The following is a 20,677-nucleotide window of genomic DNA, read 5'->3' as shown; positions in this document are numbered from 1 at the left end:
TTCTTTGTATTGCTTTCTTTTTGGAACAAGTAATTTGACATGATACACACTACCAGTACAACTCTTGTTTACCAAAATTGATAGGACCCGACCCAATTTCCACTTTGGAATTCGAGCCAAGTCCCGTGCGTATCCGACACCTGGCGAATGTCGGGCACAAGGGACCTTTTTACCCTTCTTGCTTCAACTCTTCTTTAAAATTCCCTTAGACTTCTGCCAAAAATTCGGCAGCGTCTCCCCTGTATTTTGACCATTCCCAAAACTTTTCACCTGTTAAACATTCAAATTATCCACACCAACTGCCAGAATAATTCAAATAACAAAATCCCAACTAAAGTTTTTCAGTTTCAACGAGATATCAGAGCATTTTCTACATTTCAAGGTTTCAGGGATTTTCTATAAACTCTACCTGACTTGAAGCGCGGAGGTTATGAGTGGCCCGGTGGTGGATCCCGCGTACGTCTACAGCCTGGGGGTGAAAACAGTTTGAAGATGTGAGTGGACCAACATAAGAATTCTTGAAAACAGTTTAATAATCAAAATAACCCTCTCTATAGAAATTGTTAAATAAACTGAATACGCACCTTCCATTTAAAGCTTACTAAACTTAAAGCATTCCATATAAATCATAATCAAACTCGATAAATTTTATTCAAAAGCACCGAAATCAAGGTTGTATAAAACACTAAAATCAAATTTGTATATGAGCATGTACTCAAACCTTGTATAACTGAACAAACTGTATAAATGTATTAATGCCTGAAAAAGCGGAGAAGCTGATGTAAAATAACTGAAGGTCATAATTAAATACGGTAAAACCAAAATCCTTTGAAAATACCACCTATTTGTACCCCTGTCATAACCGTCAATTCCCTGGCAGGTCTCGGGCGTCACACAGGCTACCCGAGCCGCAAACTGGCGAAATCAGGGGACTATGATCAATCTGTCCCGCCGGCAGATTCCTCGATGACACCAAGTCAACTCGAGTCGCTCTGGCAGGATGCAGGAGACCGTAGTCAGCCTGATCCGCAATCCTGGCAGGTCTCGGGGACACAGAGTCAGCCGAGCCGCAATCCTGGCAGGTCTCGGGACACCAAGTCTGCCGAGCCGCAAATCCTGGCACTCACGGTTCGAGCGTCCCCGAAACTCGTGAGGCAAAGTCAAGTGCACTGACTGAACTATAATCAGACTGGATGTCCGTAGACATCGGTCCGACTCTGGGTAATCACCATAAAGAAAATGGGTACGAGGTGGGTTTAAAAATAGATTCCTTTTTGAAAATCCGATTAAAACTGAAATCTCAGGTTGTGCTGCTGTCTCATCTAATTTCAACCTCAAACTCTGTTTCTATAACTTATAAATAAGCAGCACAGATTTATAGAACTGTTACTGTACTGATCATGTTCAGAATCGTAATAAAACTTACTCAAAGACCAAATAAAGAAACTTATTCAAATAAATTCATTTCTAAAAACTTATTTATATAAAATCAATATAACTCATTTATAAAACTTATTTATATAAAAGCACATCAAATCATTTATGAAATCTGACTTAGGAAAGAAGGTCCACTCACAGATGGTCCGAGCTACTTCGACCCCTCGAAGGTCCTTTTTTCAATTATGTCGGGCTCCTGGTGCCTGGTTACCCCGAAAGATTAAATTAATAAACTGCTGAATAAAACGAAATTCAACTAAACACCCTGTCCCCGGCTCCTAAAAATACGTGCTTTTCAATTCAAAATACTCCTATGCCCACATTAGCCTTTTTCAACGCTTGGAACAGTTTTGGGAGGTTCGACGTTCAACTTAAGCGATAAGCCGTCAGATCAGCCGACCCGGGATCCGTGGGGTCCACGGTGTCCGATGGCCAATCTGATCATCCCTGAAGGTTTCTCATATAGCGGGAACCCTGTTCTGCGAATTTGGTCCGAATCGGACGGTCGGATTGGCCAAAATCGCATTATCGCTTAAAACCCTAACCCTAGCCCCAGGGTTCGCGATTTCGGAGTATCCGGGACTCCGATTCGCAATCCGTCGAATCCTGCGTGATCCTGAAATCACGTAGACCGACATATCCAAAATTCAGCGCGATCCAACGATTAAACGACACTGCACCCACGGATCTCGCAATATGGAAAATCCGTTCGGGGCCCAAACGGACTCCGAATTGAGATCCGCGAAATCCTACGCGCTCGTGACGACACGAGGGTCACAAAACTGCACAGAATTTCATCACTACCGTCGCCCACGCGCTCCAGCTCGCGCGGGCAGCTTTGGGTGTCCAAAGCGATTTCGGGTGGCCGAAAAATCTCGGAACCAAGACTCCAAACTCCTACCCTAGGTAAAACACCCCATTTGGAGTCACTTTTGTTCTTGGACCACCCCCAAAAAGTGACCAGAAATAGTAGTTTCGAAGGGCCGAAGTTTCGGCCAAACTTCAAGTCGAAAATCGAACCCCTTAACGCTAAAATCGATCGAAGCCCATATACCCATCAGCTAGAACACGAAAAATAGTTGAGAAACCATACCTTACTCGATCGATTTGGTGGAGAAACGAAGGAGAATTTCGAGCTGGAAGTTTGGGTAGCTTCGGACGAACCTCCGTCGGAAAACACGATTTTCCGGCCAGCTCAGGGCGGCCCCGGGGTGGAGGTTGGTCAGGTTGCGACGGCGACACGGAGGCGGACCCGTAGGTACCCACGGCGGAGATCGGCTCGGCCTGTGGTGGCCGAGCCGTCGCTTGGAAGGCGAACGGTCACACTGCTGGGCGACGCGAGGGAGAGAGAGAGGGAGGAGAGAGAAAGTGACGGGGAGAAGAGAGAGGGGGTATAAAATCTGACTTTTTGGCCAAATTACCATTTTGCCCTTCGCGGTTTTTAGACCATAACTTCTTCGTTACGGCTCCGATTCGGATCTACTCCGTGTCTACAAACTCCTTTCATCGCGCTCTATGCAATGGCGTAAGCGAAATTCCTAAATTCTTTCTCGATCAAAAAGTCAAATTTTCCCCCATTAAATAATGCGAGGGCAAAATTGTCTTTTTGCAAGAAGATATTTTCCTTACTTTTTAGATATTTTCTTCCTTTTTAGATATTTTGTTTTGGGTTCTTACAAAAATTAGCAAGGATGCCCTTTTTCATATCATATATATTTAGTACATTAGTGTTCTTTTAGCTGTGCAAGGATTGTCGGTTCCTTTATTCATTCAAAAAAAATTTTAAACTCTTTTTGCGTTTGTGATTAAAATCATTAAGACACAAATAAGTTTAAAATTATGTTTCCGAACGAGTGTTCAAACACTTTTTCCTTAAGAATTTCCAAAATAAGAGCAAAATTATCCTCATGGCTGCTAGTATGATTGTATTTAGCTGGACTAGATAATGCATTGTTTAACTTGGGTTTAAGTAGGTTTTGATGAACCTTGTGTCATTGGATGAGCGAGCGGCGCTGCGCGGCGGAAGCGAAACACACATTTCGCCACTCAAGGCACACCTGTGCGGCCCAGGATCCCTTCGGAATCCCAGTCAGCCTTCTCCCACTTTATGATATTCATGACTCTCACAACTCCGTGAGAGGTTTACCTTCAGGTGTCGTCTCTTACTAGACAACGAGTCACACTACCGTGTGACTATACAATCACTCCACATCCGACAACGAACCCTCGACGCCATACATCAAGCGTTGCATAAGACACGTCAACTGCATCGACCACGTCGCATGCTTTCCTCATGTCTCGCTCATGTCCAAGTCAAGACATAGCGATCTAACACACCATCGGTTTACCCACACTTCTGTCGGTCATTCCTTTAGCGTTCAAGATAGCCCACATCCTCAAGCTATACACGCAAGCTGTTATACTTGCATGTCTCCCAAGCCTTGGCGACATATGTATTCCGAATGTCCCACATAACCATCTATGCATTGCATGGGGTCGCAACCCATGCGTACCGACATCCGAATATCTTCCTTCAATATTAGACAAGGCCGAACCCAAGCCAAGTCCATCGAGTATTGTCAAATGTCTCGCAAGACGATGGCATATCGAATGCCATATGTTGACCTCACTCTTTCTGTTGATGCGCAATACGAACGGCCCTGCGTGTTCGTACTGTCCTCGGGAATTCCTTTCCCTCGGAGGCACAGATTATCCTTCAACAATCTTATGCCCGCCCTTATGACTATCTCCAATGTCATAAGGATGCTCGCTTAGTGGCACAAGGGTGTAAGCACCAGGGGTGGTGGAGAGCATGACACCATGTCACCCCCTATATAGCATTTTATGCATTTAGCCTTCTGTCAGGAGGGAACATCACCTATGCACGAGGAGTCATAATTGGGCATAACTCCTTCATACGAACTCCGAATGGCGAACCGTCAGTTGCGTTTCCTGCGTCTCGACATCACGAACATTTCGGTATTCTTGATTCCCTCAGGTTCCTCTCGTAACCTTCGGGAATACCCAAAATACCCTTCACAAGTGCAACTTGGCCAACACCAACCATTCTAGCTCTTAAGCTATCGCCCGTCCACACTTAGACTACCTCATAAGCGCATAGATGTCCCAACAGAGTCACGGTAGCACTTGTCTAAATGCGACCCGTGACACTTGGCTGAACTCCATGTGTATACATATATATATATATGTATATACATGAACCTTGTTTTTAAGTTCCTCACACACACATCATATCTACCTTCCAATCATTGTTTGATTCAAACTTTCTAGCTACTTGGTCATTCTCATAAATTGCTAGCTCATGTCCATACATTTGTTAGTATAATGACATTTAGTATTTCTACATGTCTTGCTTATGTATTTTTATTTGTTTTATTATTTTATATTTATTATTGTTCTATTGCTTTTGTGATTAGTTTCTCTCTTGTTTTGTTAGTATTATGGGATTTGGTATATTTGGGTAAGTATTGCCTATTTATATCTATTATATTTTTTTCTTAGTGTTTGTTTATTGCCATTATTTTGTTTTTACGATTGGTTCATGTCCATACCTTTGTTTGTATAATGGCATTTGCTATATTAGTGTGCTTATATATTGCCAGTTGTCTGTTATTGTCCCTGGATCCTTTTGAATGAATGTATTGATTGTGGTTGTTTTACTTTATTTGTGGCAGGTATGTCAACTGGCAGAGATGAACCCATATCTCTAATTCCTTCAGGTGAACTATGAGGAACTGTTTGGGCCAAAAAGAGGTCCACGCACCAGCCCACTTTCTCACAAAGAATCCCAGGAACAGAAAAACAGAAGACCAAGCCTTGACTCCAAAAGAAAAAAAGCCCAAATTCACGTAAGAGTAAGTTGGGCCCAGTCTACAAAAGCCTGTCATTTCTCCCAAAAGCCTAGGAACAAATTGGCAGACTTTAGGAACCTATTGTCAAGGAAGCCCACATGACTACCTGATGTTGAAAAGTCAAAATTCTCAACTATAACAGAGAGGTTGATAGGAAATTAATAAGGGCAGGTATTACAGAAGGACTTCTCTACATTTGCTCAGCCAAAGAAGAAAGTTAGAATTTTATATATTATAAAGAAGCTCTGCACCAAAACAGGTGCCATTTCCAAGAGATAAGCATGCTATATTTTCTAAAGAGATAAGTAAGGTGTAGGGAGTTGTTCATCTGACAGATCAAAACTAGCCATCACAGTTTGAACTCTTACAAGAGCAGTTAAATTGGAAGAAGTGTTAGGTTTTCCTTCAACAAAAACAGGGAAGTGACCACCTTGGGAACTGACTATGGAAAGCTTATCTGCCAAAATTGATAAAAACCCTTTTTTGTTGCATTTAAAATGAAAGATCTTTTGAGAAATTTTGCCGCCCATTATTAAAAGAATTGGAAACACCACTCCAAAGCATTTCTTATAAATATAGGAGAGGGTGAACAGAGCAAGGGACAGTCAATCAGACAACCAAAATCAACCAAAGACAAAAACTCAAGATGATCACTTGATCTATGAGAACCTTCAAATAAACTGAAGCAACCAAAAGCTCATTTGAGTCACAAAAGAAGCCAGCTACAAATCAGAACTCCTAATCCAGACCTAGAGAAATAAGTCATTCAAAAAGAGATTTCTTTCGTTACAAATTTGGTTCAGCAAAAGCCAAAACAAGCAGAGTTTGGGTTTTTAAAAATATGAAAACCTCAACAAATTTATGCAGAGCCCTGATCAAGCAGAACAGGTACCACAATGCAGTTCTAGCTCACTAATCCTCATAGTCCAACCACTTCTGCCCCTTTCAGACTGAAGAGGCCACGATTCTGTACTTTCAAAAGCCTCCCAGGGCTCAAAATAGATTAAAGCTCAGTCAAACTCAAACTTTGGTATCGATTACAGTTGAAGCTCAGCAGTTGAAGTTAGGAACAGTCTAGTCCAGCACAAGCATACCCAGTCCAGCCCGAGTCAGAAGCTTCTATCTAGGCAGAAATGGAAGTCCAGCTTTCTTTTTGTCTTTCTAGGGTTAACTTTTTACTGTTGAGTTTTGTAGAAGTCAGTTCCGCCTGAAAAACAACTCATTTTCTTACTATTTATTATGGCCAGAACTACCGATTTTGTAATGTGAAAAATTGTGAAGTCCTCACCAGTCTGAGGCAAGAAAAGAACTTACTTGGGAGATATTACTCACCCAAATTCACAATTGCTTGTTTAGAAGTCAGTCAACTTGGGGCGCAAGTTATCTATTTTCAAGAAAGTTTGCTAGGGTTTTTTATTGCTAGCAGTGGCACGCTCGCACACTAAAGAAAGCTGACTTGTTGACCAGTCAATGGTTTTCAAAGCAATGGGGAACTTTACCCTTCCATCACAGGAACAAACATAAAACGGGTGAACATGAACACATTTGGAGAAGCCACAAGGAAGCAATTGAATCGAGGAGCAAACTCATTTTGGAGAAGCCACAAAATATATCTATGTTCATGTCTTTTGACGATGATATCAAGAAAGTGTTTGTTGAGCAGTTGCTTATTGACAATGTTGTTGCTTATTGACAATGCTTGAGGACATGGCCTAGCTAAATTCGATGCATCTCTCTTTTGGAGGACTTGCGTAGTGAATTGAACTTCTAATTTTGAGTCATGTAGATTACTTTTGCATAGATGAAGAATTTCTAACGTTGCATATATGAAGAAATTCTGACTTTGTCATCTACATGTAAATTCTGAGTTTTGCATATATCAAACATGAAATTCTTAAAGCCCGAGTTGATGTAGGTGGTTGTTATTGATACAATATTCTTTGTGTTTGCATACAAATAAACACTCAATTATGCATAAACTCTGTGGAATTTTTGATTTTAACAACAAACAAAAAGCTTTTGGTTCGGGAGAAAAGAAACATAAATGTCAATTTGGTAACTAGAAAGTGTGTTCATAGTTTTAAGATCTTATTAAATTACATTTAATTATCTTAAAATTATTAAATTTAAAAATTAAAATAATTATTTTTTAGCCCGACACAACACCAAACATAGGTCTTCACTATTTTACAATCCAGCTGCTTTGTCCAACGCAACACCAAACATAGGTTAGTACTTAATTGAACTTAGGCCAATCCGAGCTAAAGACAATCCTAAGATTTGGTCCAGTCCATGACAGTCTGCAATACCAAACGACCCTTAATAGATCGCACATGCAAAAGGTTGTTTGATGGAAAAGAAAATAGAGATGACGTGCATGAAAAAATTAGTTTAATAGAGATTAAATAATTAAGGGAATGCAAATGGTTGAATTTGGGTGTAAAGAGGAATTCGGGTCCAAGCCCAATGGGCATATGACATTAAGTGGGCATGAGAAGGATAACCACTTGAGCCCAATAGGCCCAAGGGAACCCATATTTCCAGTTTTTACAAGGAGAAGAAAAGCTTGGGGGGGTTTTTTTTTTTTTTTTTGGGAGCTATACCTAACTTAGCCTCCTAGCCACTTAAGGTTTCTTGTGCTAGTTGTTTGAAGAGGAAGAGAACCATCAACTCCTCTCAAGGCCTCACTCATCTCTTCCATCACTTCCTTGGTGTGGTGAATTTAGAGGTCTCACATTTGCGAGGCTATTTCTTGATAACCAAAAAGGAGAAGGCGCTCCCTAGGGTGATAGACCTTGAGCTCTCTCAAGGTAGTGCTTCAAAGGTGTTAATTATTCTCTCCTCCATTAGAGAGTAGTGGTAGAGAAATTTTAAGGAACACTCGACACATAGTCTATGATGAAGTATTTTTTTAAGCTCAATCTCTTTAAAATAGCTTCCATTGCATAGATTAAAATGTAATCTAGGTTGTGGCTTATTTTTCAAAACATAGCACATTTCCTTCAATTTTCCCCTTACAACATTTAATACAAATATCAAAGTGAAAAAAATGTAATGGAGGTAATATCTATTATTCCTTTGCCAAATGTTCTATTCTCTTTCTAGAGATATCTCCCGAATGTTTATGCCAAAGTTTAGATGAGTTCTCTTTTAATAATAAAAGTTTCTGTCCAATAGTGTCAATATGTATGGTTATTTTCTTGTTACTAAGCAGTAAAACATGCAACCCATAAAAAATCAAACCATTGCCAACAACAGAGGAACTCTTAATAAGTTCGAAGCCAACTTTATTGAAATAAACCAAAAAAATCCATTTAGCTAACAAAAAAATCGAAATCAAATTCCTTCTCATGTAAGGTACATACATAAGCAACATCTACTAAAACCAGCTCAAACAATCTTGACATCTCATATGGCCTCGATTGCTACTATTTGCATGTTCCCTACAAGCATCGACACCTCATCGTTTCTTAGTGTTCTTCTCCTTACGAGTTCTTGTAAAGAGTGAGTGACATGGATTGAAGATCTAGTATAAAATAACCATGTATTAGATGGTATATCTTCTATGTTTGACTCAAAACAAACTAGACAACTATGTATGTTACCTTTACTTTTGTTGTCCTCTATTAACTTTTTCCAAGCAGGACACTCCTTCTTAACATGTCGAGACTCCTTATTGAAATAACACTTTTAACTTAAATTCATTTCCTTGAGCATTTAAGTTGTTAGATCTTTTGTCTTTTCCATTCTTGTTGGGTGTGGAGTTTTTGACACCATTTTTGCAGGCTTTCCGCCGTTAGCCACATTTCTTTGTCATTCCTCCTTTTGAATACGTTGTGGTAGTAACTCTTCCACAATCCAATGATCCTTTTAAGTATTATAAGCCTCCTGCAACTAACTGTAGGACTCAAGCAGTGAGCTTAACACAACATATGTCAAGAATTGATTATAAATGGTGACCTTCAACCTTTTCAACTTTCAGCATTTCAACCTTATCTGATTTCCTATACTTGTTGGTGTGAATGTTGTCATTAACCTTCGCACTTTAGCCTTATCTACTTCCTATACTTGTTCGTAATTGCTCCCATAAGGATAGAAACATTCTCAACAGCTTCAACATGTATGCTCTCGTAAACACTATAGGAGATGGTCTTGTTGATGACCAACAAAGCCATATTGTTGGAATGCTCTTGAGCTAGAATTTCTTTCTTCTCTTCTTTTGTACTCTTGTCAATGATAGGTGCGGGTTTTGGTCCCCAAGAGCCAAGTCTACTTCCATATAGCCTAAGACTAAGCGTACGTCCCTTTTCTATTTCTTAAAGTTGGTTCCATTTAAGAGTTCAATATACGATTTAAAGTAGTATTGTTCAAAAGTGTGAAGCCAACAACATTAAATACGCAACAAGATCAATCAAGGTTCATCCCCAAACAATCATATAAATCACCGATGGGCTGAAGTACATGATCAAATGCCACACAACTAGTGTGTAATTATCATGCAATTGAATATGTTAATTTTATCAACTATAGTAACAAACAATTTAAAACGTTGCATGATAACCACCACTATAATGTGACACACCAGGCCACAACACAACCAATACAACCACCTATAAGCTAAGGGTCTTGATCATGTACCAATAAACATTCCATGAACCATTAAACATCAAGAACAAATTAACATTTATGGACAGAAAACTTGCTCTCAATGGTTATCGAGCCACCAAATTAGGGATTTCAAGCTTAACACGTGGCTTTCAGTTCATACAAACAAGCACACTTGAAATAAGAAAGCCTTAATTCAGCATGCTATAACTCTATCTAATTGCATACATCAAAGGGAACAAACATGCATGCATACAATGTGTTCCATGTCATAGCATATCATTAAAACATTAGAGATGACGCATTCTGATTGAGATGTTTTTGACTTAGGAATTTGGGAGTGCACAGAGAAGTACACTTTATTAAGGGTGGGTACAAATTGTGTTTGATCGCAACTTGTAACCCATTCCATACATAGCTATAATATCTCACATCGACCAACAGAGAGGGGTTGATGTGCCTTATATGTACATACCCACCTCTATCTAGCACGAGGCCTTTTGGGAGCTCATTGGCTTCGGAGTCATGGGAACTTCGAAGTTAAGCAAGTTGGGGCCAGAGCAATCCTAAGATGGGTGCCCCACTGGGAAGTTGCTCGTGAGTTCCCAGAAACAAAACCATGAGGGCAAAGAGGGGGGCCCCAAGAGGAAAATATCGTGCTAAGGTGGAGCCAATTCCGGGATGTGACAATTTGGTATCAGAGCCACTCTGCCATGTAATGCGAGTGTACCGACGAGAACGTCGGGCTCCTAAGGGGGGTGGATTGTAACATCCCATATCAGCCAACAGAGAGGGGGTGATGTGCCTTATATATACATGCCCACCTCCATCTAGCACGAGGCCTTTTGGGAGCTCACTGGCTTCGGAGTCATGGGAACTTCGAAGTTAAGCGAGTTTGGGCTAGAGCAATTCCAAGATGGGTGACACACTAGGAAGTTGCTCGTGAGTTCCTAGAAACAAAACCGTGAGGGCAGAGAGGGGGGCCCAAAGTGGAAAATATTGTTCTACGGTGGAGCCGATCCCAGGATGTGACAATTTGGTAACAGAGCCACTCCAACGGAGAGGGGGTGATGTAACAGGACCCGATCTAAATTTCGCTTTGGAATTCGAGTCGGATCCTGTGCGTGTCCGACACTTGGCGAATGTCGGGCACAAATGACCAATTTACCCTTCTAGTCACAGACTTAATTTTAAATTAGCCTTGACTTCTACCGAAAAAATTCGGCAGAGTCTCTCATGTAATTTGTTCAATCCCAAATTTACACCTGTCAAAACAAGCATGTATATTTATACAACCAACTGCGAGTACTTAAATATACATGCCAACAGTTCAGTTCTCAATCTAGGGCAACATATCAGAGCAATTACTAAGAGTTTACAGATGAGTCAATCCTTTTACAAAACAAAGCTTCTACATCAAAGGAAGGGCGCAGAAGACGGAAAAATGGCCCGGTGGTGGATTCATGTGCACGTCTACAGCCTGGGGGCGCAAAACATTCAAAAAAAATGTGAGTGAACAAAAATAAAGGTCTAGAAAATAGCACATGGATATACTAACCCCCACTGTAAAAACAGTTATGTAAAACAGAATATTTAATCTTCATTTGAATCATACTAAAATGAATGCATTCACATATTTATATACGTATATGCAAATCATGTTCAAGATCAATAAAACTCGCATAAAAGCACTGTAATCAATTTAAAACTACCACCTAGGTGTACCCCTTTAATTCCGTCAATTCCTGATACTCCGTCAATTCCCCTGGCAGGTCTCGGTGACACAAAGTCAACCCGAGCCACAAACTGGCAGGATTCAGGGGACCGTAGTCAGCCTGATCCTCATTCCTGGCTCTCACGGTCCCGGCGTCCCCGAAACTCGTGAGGCAAATGTCAAGTGCACTGACAAAACTGAAAGCAAACTGGATGTCCGTGGACATCGTCATATCCGAAGGCAACATATACTGAAGGCAACCTGTTTCTGTAACTGGGTACCCAAGGTGGCTTAAGAAAATATAAGATTTCTGAAAGGTCTGATGAAAAACTGAATTTTTGATTAAATCTAGAACTCTGCTGCCATTTTATCTGATATAAATCTCAAACTCTACTTTCCATAACTTTTAACATTTTAACTAGGCAACATATAAATAAAGATATTTAACTTCAACAAAACATGCTAGGAAAACCACAATCAATAAAACTTATTTAAGATCAAATAATGGAATTTATTTGCATAAAATCACTTATAAAATAAAAGTCCACTCACTCCTGGTCCGAGCTAGCTAGACCTCCTGAAGGTCCCTCCTGCGGGTCTGCCTGGCCTCGGGTGCCTGGTTAAACCACCATGAATATTTAATTAATAAAACTGCTCGGTATAAGTATTTAATTAAAACCCTGACCCCCGGCTCCTAGAAGTGCGTGCACTAACTTTAAAGTCATTCTTATGCCCACTTAAGCATTTCAGATGTTTAGAACTGTCTTAAAAGACCCGAGACTCACTAAGTAATAAACTTCCATATTGGTCAATACGGAACCTCGTGGGGTCCACGACCTCCAATTACCAATCCGAGAGTTCCTATAGGTTCCTCACATTTAAGTAACCATGTCCTGCAAGTCTGGTCTGAATCGGACGATCGGATTGACCACGATCGTGTAATCGCATAATTTCTAAACCCTAGCCCTAGGGTTCGCGATTTCGGAGTATCCGGGACTCCGATTCACAATCCGTTGAATCCTACACGATTCTGGAATTATCTAGAATAACATATCTGAAATTGAGTACGATCCAACGGCTCAACAGTATTGAACCCGGAAAACGCACAATATGGAAAATCCGTTCGAGGCTCAAACGGTATCCAAATTGAGATCCGCGAATTCCTACGCGCTCGTGACAACCTAAGGATCGCATCAAGATACAGTGCCACTGCACTACCCTCGCCCACGCGCCGCCGCACGCGCCGGCAGCGATGGGTGTCCAAAGCGATTACGCATCGCCGGAAAATCTCAAAACCACGGCTCCAAACTCCTACCCTAGGTATAACACCATATTTGGAACCACTTTTGTTCTTGGACCTACCCCAAAAACTGACCGGAAGTGGCCGAACACGGAGGCCGAAAACCGGCCGAATTTTCAAGTTCGAAAATCCAATAGCTACACTGAGAACCGATTAATTCCTACCCAACAGGCAGCTAGAACAGCTCGAGAGGTTCAAAATCCATACCTGGCTCGACGGAAACGGTGGCCGGAGGAGGGAGATCGACGGCTGTGAAGATCGGACGACACCGGCCGCTTCTTCTCCAATTTTCCGGCGAAACCGGCGGCTGGAGGCTGGGAGCTGGCTGGGGCTGGAAGAGGACGACGTCCCGGTCATTTTGGTACCGGCCCCGTCCACAGCCGTGGCCGGTGGCCGGAGTTTCGAAGAGAGGAAGAGGGACGACGCGGAGAGAGGGGTCGAGAGAGAGAGAGAGAGAGAGAGAGAGAGAGAGAGAGAGAGAGAGAGAGAGAGAGAGAGAGAAATCTGATTTTTATAAAATCCCATTTTGAAATAATTTACGATTGTGCCACTGAGTTTCTTTTGACCATAACTCTCTCGTTACAACTCCGATTCGGGCCCACTACGTGTCTATGAACTCATTTCACCGTGCTCTACGCAACGGTGTCTGTAGAATTGTCAAATTCCTTTCCGGTCAAAAAGTCAACTTTTCATTAATAAATTATTCCAAGGGCAAAATTGTCTTTCCTCATAATAAATTACTAATTAAATATGAATTTTGGGTTTGGGTCATTACAACCTACCCCCTTATAAAAATTTCATCCTCGAAATTTACGCACCTGTCACTCGAAGAGGGGAAGGGACTGTTCCCGCATTTGGTCTTCGGGTTCCCATGTAGCCTTTTATGACTCTGACAAGTTGAAAACACTTGCTTCCAATCGAAAATCTGAACTGGTTGCTCCCATAAGTGAAATCAGCCTCCAATTCTACTGGTTGTGCCTCTAACACATGGGAAGGATCGGAAATGTACTTTCGTAGCATGGAGATATGGAAAACATCAAGCAATCGTGATAAATCTGCAGGCAAAGCAAGCCTGTAAGCTACTGGGCCCACACGCTCTATAATCTCATAGGGTCCGATATAGCGAGGACTTAGTTTCCCCCGCTTCCCAAATCTCACTACACCTTTCTAAGGTGATAATTTTATAAATATCCAGTTACTACCCTCAACTTGAAGATCTTTCTTCTATTATCTGCATAACTCTTTTGTAGACCTTGGGCCACTTTGAGTCTTTCACTGATTAATTCAATATGTTTCTTTGTTCTCTACTAAACTTTCAGACACCACTAGCCCATGCTCACCCATTTCAGCCTCATACAAGGGTGTTCTATACTGTTTCCCATACAAGGCATCAATTGGAGACATCTCGATACTCGTCTGACAACTGTCATTATAGGCAAACTTCATAAGTGGTAACTTCTCATCCCAATCACCTCGAAACTGCAGTGTACAAGCCCTCAGCATACCTTCTAAAGTCTGAATTGTTCTCTCAGATGGGTCATCTGTCGGGGGGTGTAATGCAGTACTAAACTGCAATTGAGTTCCAAAAGCTTCATTTAACTTGGTCCCAAAAACGGGATGTAAACCGTGGACCTAGATCTGAAACAATGGATACTGGTACTCCATGAAGTCTCACGATCTCATCTGTGAAAATCTTAGCCAGTTTGTTCAAACTATACTTGGCTCTCACCGGCAAAAAATAAGCAGACTTGTTGAGTCGATCCATAATTTCCTACACTCCATCACACTTACTCTATGTTAAGGGAAGTTGAACACAAAATCCATCATAAGTCACTCCCACTTCCAGTCAGGAATCGGAAGTGGTTGCAATAGCCCTGATGGTTTTTGTCGCTCAGCTATCACTTGCTGACAAATTAAGCACCTTCTGACATACTCTGCTATTTCTTTCTTCCTAAAAGGCCACTAGTAGTGCTTTCTCAGCGTATGATACATTTTTGTGCTTCCAGGGTGCATCGCAAACACTGACTCATGGGCCTCCTCAAGAATCTCCCTTTTTTAAAACTTCATCATTAGGGACATATAACCTGTTACCTACCCTTAACGCTCCATCATTTCTTACTGAACAGTCAGTTCTATCACCATTCTCCACATCTGCTCGTAGCGTGCAACTCAAAGGATCCTGGGATTGAGCTACGAGTATTCGTTCTACTAGCACTGGTCTTACCTGGAAAGTGGCTAACAGTGCTTCCTGATTATCCGTATCTAGCCCAACTCTGAGCTTCCTCAGTTCTATCATCAAAGGCACATACCTCCCTCAGAGATAAGCTATTGATCCTGAGGATTTCCTACTGAGTGCATCTGCAACAACATTAGCTCTTCCTGGGCGATGCTCGGTGGTGCAGTCATAATCTTTTATCAACTTTAACCATCTTCTTTGCCTCAAATTTCATTCCTTCTGGGTGAATATCTGGCATGTTTCCTCATAAAGACAATGCCGCCAAATCTTCAAGGCAAAAACCACTGCAGCTAATTCCAAATCATGAACGGGATAATTCAACTCATGCTTCTTTAGTTGCTTAGAAGTATAAGCAATCACCCGACCATGCTGCATTAGCACGCAACCAAGTCCCTGTTGGGATGCATCACTGTAGATAACAAAATTCCCACTATCATCTGGAAGTGTCAAAACCGGAGCAGTGGTCAGCCTGGTCTTGAGTTCGATGAAACTTTTTTCACACTTATCTGACCACGCAAATTGAACTCCTTTCCTTGTCAAATAGGTGAGAGTTTCCGCTATGGTGGAGAACCCTTCCACAAAGCGACGGTAATACCCGGCTAACTCCAGAAAACTCCGTATCTCAGTAACACTGGTTGGCCGTAGCCAATTTACTACTGCTTCAATCTTTTGAAGATCAACATAAATGCCCTCTGCAGAGATCACGTGCCCCAAGAAACTCACTCTGTCTAACCAAAATTAACACTTGCTGAATTTGGCATCAAGTTGCCTCCTTCTCAGTGTTCTCAACACAATGTTTAACTGCTTCATATGTGCCTTCTGGCTCTTAGAATAGACCAGAATGTCATCTATGCACACAATCACGAAGCAATCTCAGTAACGCCGAAACACTCAGTTCATGAGGTCCATAAATGCAGCTGGCGCATTCGTTAACCCAAATGGCATCACTAGGAACTCATAGTGCCCATACCTCGTTCGACACGCTGTTTTAGGCACATCCTCTTCTCTAACCCGTAACTGATGATATCCAGACCTCAGGTCAATTCTAGAAAATACCTTGGCACCCTTCAGCTGATTAAACAATTCATCAATGCGAGGCAATGGATATCTATTTCGCACTGTGATCTTGTTCAGCTGTCTGAAATCAATGCATAACCTCATGGTGACATCCTTCTTCTCAACAATTAACACTGGAGCACCCCAAGGAGAAAAACTAGGTCGAATGAAACCCTTATCTACCAGCTCCTCCAACTGAGTCTTTAACTCTCTCAACTTTGCTGGTGTCATTCTGTACGGTGCCCGAGAAATAGGCTCTGTTCCTGGAGCGAGCTCAATAATGAACTCGATCTCCCGATGAGGAGGTAATCCAAGAAGATCCTCGGGGAAGACATCTGGAAATTCCTGTACGACTGGAATATCTTCCAATCTCAGCTCATTATCTCTGGTATCAATTACGTGCTATGTATCCTGAGCACTCTTTCCTGGGCAATCTACTAAGGCACGATGTCTGGCCAACCAATCCAACCCTAAGATGACATCCAAGTCAATCATGCCGAAGGAGAGTAAATCTGTAATTACATCAGGTGATGCATGTGCTTCCTGCTGTGACATGTTTTACACTCTGCTTGTGGCCCTGGAACGTCCACTATGCCTCCTTGGCTGACTGCTGCCTTGACTGGCTACACTGGTCTGGGCTCCACCACTGGACAAAACCTCCACAGACTGTGGTATCTCCTGTGATCTACCCTGCATACTGTCCCTGGAGTCGATGCAGCTGTGATCTCTCTATTCTGAAAGAACAACGGCAATCCTTTCGAAAACGTCTCGACTGTCCATAGTAAAAGCATCCAGTAGTGCCCTACTAGCAAGGCCCAGAATGATATCGACCACACCTGGCACATTGGGGCGACTCCTCCTGCCAGATCCTGACAGCAACTGTCTTCCAGTACCTCTAGCTGCACTAACTCAAGAGCGGTTCCCAGAACTGCTACTTTGGTTGGAACCTCCGCTGGAACTAAATCCAGGTCGGTAGCCTCCATAATTACGGCGACTTGATGATCCAGAACTGTAACTGCCTCTCTTAGATGATCCCTGACTAGGACCACCTATGTCAAACTACTGCCTACGGAGTTCACCCCGTGGTCTGACCATCATCTGGCTGCTTTTAATCAACGAGGCAGACATCACCACATCGCCAACATTAGTCAACCACTGACTGATCACAAGATCTCGGATGGAAGCCTTTAACCCGATCGTGTAAAGTTGACACTTCATGATTTCATTCTCCACCAGTGGAAGACAATACTTAAACAGATGAAACATTTTCTCGTACTCTACTACAGTCATTATCCCTTGTCCAGCTGTAAAAACTCTTGCATCTTCACATTCTGGTAGGCTTGTGGATAGTACTGACTGTCAAATGCGGCTCTAAATACTTGCCACGTAATGGTTAAAGGATCCCGGTATCTCCTCTTAACCGAGTCCCACCAATGTCTGGCATTTCTGATCAAGAAGAAAGTGGCCAGAGTAACCCTACTGTTCTGTGGAATAGCCATGACCTCCATGATCTGCTCCATCCTTTCAATCCATTCCTCAGTTACTGCTGGGGTACCATCACCATCGAAAGCAGTGGCCCCCAATCCTCTTTGCTTGATCCGCATATCTCAAGGAGGGATCTCTGGGCTGCCCAGTCCTGGCTAAAGCCTGAGCCAACAACTCCAAAGTTTACTGGAAGTTAGGATTTCCCTGCATAGTAGGCACAGCAGGTACGGCTCTTGACGAGCCTCTAACAACAGACTCCTCTACCGGTTCAGGTACCGGTGCAGAAACAAGAACTTTCTCCTGCCCGAGCTGGGGATCCCATCCCCTTTGTCAGGACGACTGTCTAGTCCCCTACGGACACCACCACGCTTAGGGCCCATCTGTACTGTCACGAGAAAAGGATTTTCAGGAAAACGAGAATGCACAAAGTGCAAAGTCTACAGGAAATGAAACCTAATGCTCTGATACCAAATCGCACAGGATCCGACTCGAATTCTAAAGCGGAATTTGGATTAGGTCCTGTCATGATGTGCCTTATATGTACATGCACACCTTCATCTAGCACGAGACCTTTCGGGAGCTCACTGGCTTCGGAGTCATAGGAACTCCGAAGTTAAGCGAGCAATCCCAAGATGGGTGACCTATTGGGAAGTTGCTTATGAGTTCCCAGAAACAAAACCGTGAGGGTATAGGGGGCCAAAGCAGATAATATCGTGCTACAGCAGAGCCTATCCAGGAATGTGACAATAGCGATTTATGATTTCTTAAATCCAAGACCTGATTATTATTAGGCCAACATGATTTCTTAAATCCAAGACCTGATTATTATTAGGCCAACCCATATCAACCAAATCCTCGTGTGTTTGGATTAGGTGGTTTAGTCGAGTTGACTCGAAATTGTGCCTACTCCTAAGTTGTTGTCCAAACCCATAATCCAACCATACATAACGGTTTATAATTTCTTGGACCCAAGACTCCCTCATTATTACCCTAACTCAATCCCCAACTATCTTGTGATTGAATCGAGCGATTTGGTCTAGTTGACTAAAAATTGTACCCACCCCTACACTTTATCAAGATAACTAGTATCTAATTTGGAGATCAAAGTTGAATAGGAAACAAATTGCTGACTTAGCCTATCTGATTTAGTAAGACATGGTTGAACGGCAAGTGTGATGTGACCTTGATTAGATAAAGTCATATCAAGATAAAGCCAGATACTTGATAGGCAAAATTATAGCAATGGTCCCTGGACTAAGATCAAACTTTACTTTCGTCCCTAATCTCTCTCTATTTATCTTTCTCTCCATCCATTTCCTCTCCCCCAACACACCCCCCTCCCCCCAACAACCATTTTATGGTGTTCCTTATCCAAGATTTGCACAGAGAAAGGCAAAAAACAGCAGGTGAGAGAGAGAGAGAGAGAGAGAGAGATTTGCACAGAGAAAGGCAAAAAAAGCAGGTGAGAGAGAGAGAGAGAGAGAGAGAAAGAGAGAGAGGTGAAGATAAAACGCAATATGTGGACTCTTCGAAGCCTTACAAATATAAAGCTCCAAAAAGGGCCGGTTAACTCTCTCACTCTCTTTGAAAGTCTGTGAAGATAGTGAAAAAATTGTAACCCTTTCACGCCTTTTTCTTCTGGAAGTTCAGATCTATGACACCTCTTTCTATTTCTCTTTTTCTTTTTTCTTTTTTCAACTTCGTACTGGTAATGAGATTTTTTTTTTTGGTACCTAAAAGTTTATATCTTTGCTTTGCTAGAGGTCTGAATTTTCCACCAACTTCTCCCCAGCCACGATTCTCAACCCCCCCGTTGGCAATTTCTTCCCCCACCCATATTTTTTCCCAACCCCGATTCCCCCCCAACACCAATTTCTCTCCCTGAATCTTGAAAGGGGAATCGAAAAGAAACCAAACAATAAAATAAAGAAAAGAAATATAAAAAAAAAACATGAGAATAAATCTGGATTTTAAAAAACAAATCCTCCAATGAACCCCAAATCCAACAGACCTTAAAATTCAATTTAAAAAGACAAATCTAGATTAAAATACATGAGATGCTGATGTGGTTGTCTCTGTTCAATCCAGCATATGAAAAGACAAATGTGCCCTTATTTTTAACGGAAAAGTTAACTGAGATGACTGAAAGAACGATTTCTGAAAGTGGAGGCATAATTAAAGTACCACCGTAACAATTTAGTAATATGAGAGACGAAAAGTAAAGTTTGGTCTTAGTCCAAGGACTATTGCTACAATTTTACCTACTTGATATAAAGGGAATATACTGAAATTGAACCAACTTTACTGCTAAGGCTTTATTTTGTGTGGTTTTTTTTCTTCTTTTTCTTTTTGTATCTTCTGATCCTCTTTAATGGGTGAAAGGTTGGTGATCCATGTGAATTAGTTTGGTTGTATTGTACATAATATCTTGACGGGCAAGTTGGAAGCTTTTATAGAAATTACAATTTCTTTTAGTCATAACAACAAAATGCTTTCATCTTATAATGCTTCCTCCAAAATTTTGCATCGATCTCTATCTCATGCAAAGTGTATTCAACTTCTTTCAACACCCTAATGCCCATGTATGTCTTCAAGTGACTAGATTAGCCCTTCTAATTTCTACTTCTTCATAGACGTTAGAAGTTTTTCGTGGGTTTGTACTTAAATTTTGGTAATTGAGCTTTATTCTTACGTTTTGTGTTCAAATGAATGACCATTATGTGAGGAAGAGATTGAAATTGAAGGTTGTTCTATTTTCAATTTTACACAGGGTAAGCGCTGAACGTTGTAATAAAAACTTAAGACGATGTTCCCTGTGAGCCGTAATTCAGTTGAAGCAATTACGACACGCTTTGCACGCCTTAAAAGAATAATTACGGCGTGTTCCATGCGCCTTCTTAAATTACTAATTATGGCATAGAATGTACACTGTAAAAGTGTAATTAATTCTCATTTAAGATGTTTTGTGCACA

The 20,677-nt window shown here is 41.6% G+C and overlaps 1 long non-coding RNA gene across 1 annotated transcript; it reads right to left on the bottom strand.

The window, feature by feature from the left end:
• Window positions 1-380: 380 nt before the first annotated feature.
• Window positions 381-2,566, bottom strand: LOC117625013. Its single transcript, XR_004585401.1, has 3 exons — window positions 2,531-2,566; window positions 1,577-1,640; window positions 381-469 (listed from the first exon to the last, which is right to left on the bottom strand). It is a non-coding gene; the product is annotated as an uncharacterized LOC117625013 (long non-coding RNA).
• Between the last annotated feature and the right edge of the window lie 18,111 nt (window positions 2,567-20,677).

This window comes from Prunus dulcis, chromosome 4 (assembly GCF_902201215.1).
Source record: "Prunus dulcis chromosome 4, ALMONDv2, whole genome shotgun sequence".
Classification (NCBI taxonomy): Eukaryota; Viridiplantae; Streptophyta; class Magnoliopsida; order Rosales; family Rosaceae; genus Prunus; species Prunus dulcis.
The sequence above is the reverse complement of the archived record's forward strand: the minus strand, read 5'-3'. Positions and strand labels throughout refer to the sequence as shown.